Here is a 6,719-nt window from a genome sequence, read left to right as displayed (position 1 = left end):
TGAGAACCTCTGGTTACTAAGTCTAATTTGCCTAAGCAAGACAAAAAGGTACATCAAAGAAACAAATAAAAAACATAAAAAACAATCCATATACACCCATGTTCATCGTGACATTATTCATAATAACCAAAAGCTGAAAGCAACCCAGTTGTCCCCTGACAGATGAATGGATAAACAAAAAGTGATGTATATGTACAATGAAATGTTATTCAACTTCAGAAAGGAGAGAACTTCTGACACATGCTACAACGTGGATAAACTTTGAAGACATTGTGCCAAGCAAAACAAGTCAGTCACAAAAGGACAAATATTGTATGAATCCAGTGATATGAGGTACCTAGTAGTCAAATTAATAGAGACAGAAAGTAGAATGGCGGCTTCCAGAGACTACAGGAGGAGAGAAACATGAAATTATTGTTCAATGGGAATGAAGTTTTGGTTTGGGAGGATGAAACGGTTCTTCTGGGATTACTAAATAACTGGAATCAAGATGGCCCACACAACCAGGTTTCTTTCCATTGCATTTCTCTTTAAACTTGTTTTATTTACTTTTACTAGACACTGCATTTTCCCATTTAATAGAAAGTGCAGATGTCAAATAGCCTCTGAGTTTTATACTACGTGGTCACCTGGTTTACAACAAAGGTGCCACTATAGCATGTTTCAATAAAGGGTGCAGAGTCAATTGGATATCTGCATAGAGGAAATCCGAGCAGACCACATAAAATTAAGATGGATTGTCAATCTAACAAAAAAAAGTGAAACAATAAAGCTTCTAGTAAAAAACACAACCTTAGGTAGTCCAACATTTCTTAAGTAAGTCACAAAAGGTAATAATTATAAAGGAAAAGTTTGAAAAAAACAGATGAACTTATTTATTGAAAGACATGATTAAGAGAAAAAATATTTCTAACTGTAAATATGAGACATCACATATATGAAGGAGCACATACCCAGAAAAAGAAAGAACTCGTACAAATAAATAAGGAAAAGACAACCCAATTTTTAAAACAGGCAAAAGACTTGAAAAGGTTTTCACAAAAGAGAACATCCAAATTATTAATAATCATATGAAAAGGTGCTAAACTTCCCTAATAATCAGGAAAATACATTGCAGACTACAATGATATACCTCTACACAACCATCAAAATGACCAAATTTTTTAAAATAAATAATACCAAGAATTGGCAAGAATATACAACTGGTACTACCCCCCATTGCTGACATAGTGATAAACTGGCACAATTCCTTTGGAAAACTGGCAGTATCTTTTACAGTTGAATGGACACCTATTCTATGAACCAGCAATTCTACTCTGAGTTAAATGTCCAACAGAAATGTGTACATGTATATACCGAAAGACGTATGGAAGAATCATAATAGTGTTATTTGTAACATATAAAACAAACATACAAAATGCCCATTCACAATGAATAATTTACAATATATTCCTGCAGTAGAATACAGGAAGATGAATGAACTATTGATACCTGCAACAACAGGGATGGTTATAATCATCCAATACATGGAAAATGTTGAGTGAAAGAAGCCAGATTATAAATGAATACAAGACTAAACTATGGTACCATAAGTAGGATAGCACTTAACTTTGGAGAGGAAGAAGCAAATTAGGACAACGTAGGAACCCAAAGGAGGCCCCCAGAGTGATGGATATGATATGTACTCTGCCTTGATCTGAGTGTTGGTTACACAACTGGTTTCACTTTGTTGAGCCAGTACCTATAATGTGCATGTACTTTTCTATATGTCTGTGATGCTTCTATTGAAAAGTTTAATTTAAATGGTGTCGGAAAACAAATATTCTTTATTCCTTGATGATGGGAGTATAACTTGAGAGGACCTCTTTGGAGGGCAATTTGATATTTAACAACCGAGTAATTTCATTTCTAGAAGTTTGTCATATGGACATATTCACTAGCAACAAAGAAAATAAAGAGAATAATACATTTATAACATTTTGAAGCACTTGTTGTCATATATTTTTTCAGAATTTTATATGTACTAGTGTATTTATTAATTCCAATAAACCTATGAGACAGGTGATGATGTGTACAGAGATGTAAATAGCAGTATTACTTGCAATAATAAGAACCCGAAATCTTAATAATCCTCAATAATGAAATAAATTAATTATCTCATTCATACAGTAAAATGAATAAAGTAAACATATATTAAAATAGGTTGATAATTTATTAATAAAATTTAAAATTCAGGGCTAAAATGATCATTTTAGGGCTCGTTTTATTTTAAAAACTAAAGATGAACATACACACAGAAATAAACCTGCAAAGCTACAAGCTAAACTGCTAAATCTGGTTATCCCTGGGAGGTGGGATTGTGAGGAGGATGTATTCTTTGTAGTTTATACATTTCTCTATTGATGGAATGTTTTACTGTAAGCAATGCATTATATTCATAATTAGGAATAAAATGTAAAGCTATTTCCCATTTTTTAAAAAAAGTAATGATAATAATGATGCACCTTAATTTGTCCATTCTTCAGCTAAAACACCAAAAATATGGAATAAATTCAAGAAACTAGCTTATTTTAAAATATATCCAGAAACATTTTATATATTAAAATGAGATTAAATGGAATATATCTCAAAATGGCTGCATCTAAATCCCTTTGCATTTTTTTTTTTTTTTTTTTGTCCAACTCTTAAGAGTGATCTTTAAATCCATTTTATCTTAACACCAGCCAACATCAAAAAAAGGTATGGTAATGAGTATCTCTATATTCTCTTTATGAGAAAACTATGTCTATATTTCCTGCCTCTTTGTTTTGGTGATACTGAATGGAAACTTTAATTCACAAGATTTGAAAGTAAACTTCGTAAAATGACACAAGTGTAAAAACCATTAGTGGCAACAACATTTGCTAAATACTGACATCTGACTGCGTGATAGATCAAGTTTAGCTGCTTGGGCTATCTAATTAGAAAAATGAAGGTATATGGAAGAAAAATAAGAAGCCCTTGGCACCCAGGTCAATAGAATAACTTGTAATAGAACTGTTTTTCAGCCTTACCTAACTAAAAAAGAATGTTTTCAAGAGTTGGAGTTTAAAATATGTCAGCCAAATTGCAAGGCATAAACAGTGTATTTATATGCACACAAACAACTTAGGAAAATTCATAGCCAGGAGAAATGCATTTTAAACCAAAGTGTTTAAAATCTCTTTTTCTCTTTCTCTTTCATTATGGACTTCTGATTAAACAATTCTTTAAGAAGATAAATTGCAAGCCTTCTAGTATTCATGCCTAAAAGTTGAGAAGACACTGGCAAGAAGGAGGAAAAAAAAAAAAAGAAAGAAAGAAACAAAAATAAACAAGGGACCTGAAGGAACTGTGAGCGTTCAAAGCTTGGCATTAGATTTGGCAACAGGTGAATTTTCTTTGGAGGGTATTAATTTTGTAAGTCAAAGCTATTAAAATCCAACTTCCCTTTCAGGTCTGGAAGGCATAATGCACAGATCTCTTGCTCCAGCTCTCCCTAGGGACTGCATTTTATCCAATTAGTCCCACCCCCTTCACTGGCTCATATTTTAAGTACAAAGTCTGCTGGCCAAGACCATTCATTTAGTCTTGCCACATACTGTGAGGAAGTCTATGTCAATGTTAATCTGGCCTTCCCGGATAAGGATACATGCCCTTAGCAAATGCACAAACCTACAGTTTCCAAAAATGTCTCATGATACTTTTAAATCTCAGGAAAAAGTAAAACCTTTAAAAAGGGTTTAATACCCTTTTTCTTCACAACCCTGTTGGAAACAGATTGTTATTCATTTATAAGTTATTCACTACCCTTTATTTTCAGCTTACTCTTTCAAGATGTCTGACACCAAGAATTCTTTGACCACGCTGGATTCAATCCCACATTTCCTTCATATATAGATTCTCCTATTTTTTCTCCTAAAGGATTGTTCCATACATTCTCCATTTTTCCTCTTAAACTTCTATTCATCCTATAATCTCTGCTGTCAGTCCCATTGAAATGGGTGACTCTATGAGCCTGTCTGATGTCAGCTCTTTTACTTTTGCCCCAGCTTCCATCCTCTCTTGCTCAAGTCTGTCTTCTCTCTTCTATATTGTTCATTTTTTCTCATTCTACCTGCTATTATTTAAAAGCAAATATCTCATTCTCTCCATCTCACTTCAAAGAGACTTCACCTCACCTCTTCACAGAAGTTGCCTTGGTAAAGAGCCCTAAGAACCTCCACATGGCCAAATCCAATGGTCATTCCTCAATCCTCATTTAGTTGGTCAGTTGTCAATGTTTGACACAATCCCTGCCTCCTCCTGGAAACATTTTTTCTCAATTTCAGTAGCCATAAGACAGAGCTACTTTTCTGATTTTCCTCCTACCTGATTTTCCACTTCTCAGTGTCCTTTTCAGGTTCTATCACCTCTCCTAACTAGTAGTTCCCCACAACATAGTCCTTGGTGTTCTTCTCTGAGTTTACTCACCCTCTGGTTAATGTCACCCAGACTCATGGCTTTAAATATCATCTATTTGCTGAGTTCTCCCAGATTTATATTTTCAACTGACCTCTTCTTTGATCTCTGGACTTAAATATCCAGCCATGCATTCAACACCTCCAGTGGGATATCTAATAGGCATCACAAATTTAACTGGTATAAACTAAGCTCCTCCCCACCTTGCCAAGAACTGCTCTTCCCGTCATCTTTTTCACTACAATACATGACAACTCCATCTGTCCACTGGCTCAGGCCAATAAATCCTAGAGACTCCCTTTGCTCCTCCTTCCATCACCTTCCCTCCACCCTATTTTGAATTCATCAGAAAGCCTTACTGACTGTAGTTTCAAAATACACATGCAGAATCTGACCAGTGTTTACCACCTCCACTGCTACTACCCTGGGTCCACACCACTATCACTTTCATTTGGATTGCAACAAACACTTACTTGATCTTCCTATTTCCACTATTGTTTCTTCACTCATTTTACTCTCAACACAGCTGACAGACTGATTCTTTTAAAACATACCATGTCATGTTACTCCTCTGCTCAAATTGGCTACTTTTGTCACTCAAAATAAATGGCAAAGTCCTTACAATGATCAGAAGAGCTTCTTCTTTGTCCTGCCCCTTTCAACATCCAAGTTTCCTCTCTTACCTCCTCTTCTACTATTTCACCCTTCCCTGACTCTGCTCCAGCCACATTGGGCTACTTGCTGTTTCTGGAATAAGCCAGGCTTATTCCCACTTCAGGCTATTACCTCTGCCAGGAGTACTCTTTTTTTTTTTTTTTTTTTTATTCTAAACGTTTATGTTTATTATAGAAAAAGGGGAAAATAAACATAAAGAGAAGAAAATGAGAAGCCCCCATAAGCCCATTTGGTGTCCATTCTTCTCTATTGGCTTGTTTCAATGGAGGCTTCTGCCTTGGTGGAAATGCTGTCTGCCACCCCATACAGTAGCCACTGTTCTTGGGTGGTTATTGAGCACTACTCTTTATCTAAGATAGAAACATGGCCCATGGCCAGGCGCAGTGGCTTATGTCTGTAATCCCAGCACTTTGTGAGGCTGAGGCGGGCAGATTGCCTGAGGTCAGGAGTTTGAGACCAGGACGGCTAACATGGTGAAACCTCGTCTCTACTAAAAATACAAAACGTGGCCAGGCATGGTGGCACACACCTGTAGTCCCAGCTACTCAGGAGGCTGAGGCAGGATACTCGCTTGAACCTGGGAGATGGAGTTCAAGCAGTGTTCAAGTTGCAGTGAGTCAAGATTGCACCCCTGCACTCCAGCCTGGGTAACAGAGCAAGACTCTATCTCCACACACACACACACACACACACACACACACACACACACAAATCAAATCTTCACTCAGTGAGACCACTTGTTACTGAAGTAACTCAGCCCTCCAAACTCTCCTACCTGCCCTTCTCAGGTTTTCTTTACAACATTTATCATCACATATGTTTTATAGTTTATGTACAATGTTAAGTTCCATGAAGACAGGAATATTTGTTCATTTTCTTCACTGCTGCATTCCCAGCACTTGAAATAGTGCCTGAGACACAGTAAATACAGTCACCTTGTGGCCAGGAAATGTGCTAGTTGCTAGATACAGTACTGTTTTACTCCTGTAACCACATTTTCTTAGTCCTTTTTCTGCTGCTATAACAGAAAACCACAGACTGGGTAATTTACAAAGAAAGAAGTTTATGTCTCACTGTTCTGGATGCAGGAAAGTCCAAGAGCATGGCAATAGCATCTGGCAAAGGTCATCCCATAGAGCATGGGTGAAAGGCAGGAGTACAGGAGAGAGAGGAGATGGGGCAGAACCTCACCCTTTTATCAGAAATCCACTGCTGTGATAACTAACTCTCTCCTGAGATAATGGCATTAATCCATTCATGAGGGCAGATCCTGCATGAGATTAACCCCTTTTAAAGGCCCCACTGCCCAATACTGTTACATTGGCAATTCCATTTCAATATGACTTTTGAAGGGGACATTCAAACCATTGCACACATCATCATTTCTCTGAAGTCAAAAATTCCCACTCAGATATCTCTGAAAAAAAAAATTTATTTCAGAAAACATACCAAGTAAAACATTTATTATTACCACATTTATGTCCCAGAAACATGCCAGGTTAACTCCTTTTGCTGATATCCTCATAAATCTGCCTGACAGTATAAACCTGAGCATCTTTTCTTAA

The sequence above is a fragment of the Pongo pygmaeus genome, chromosome 5 (assembly GCF_028885625.2).
Source record: "Pongo pygmaeus isolate AG05252 chromosome 5, NHGRI_mPonPyg2-v2.0_pri, whole genome shotgun sequence".
Classification (NCBI taxonomy): domain Eukaryota; kingdom Metazoa; phylum Chordata; class Mammalia; order Primates; family Hominidae; genus Pongo; species Pongo pygmaeus.
This window is presented reverse-complemented; position numbering follows the sequence as displayed.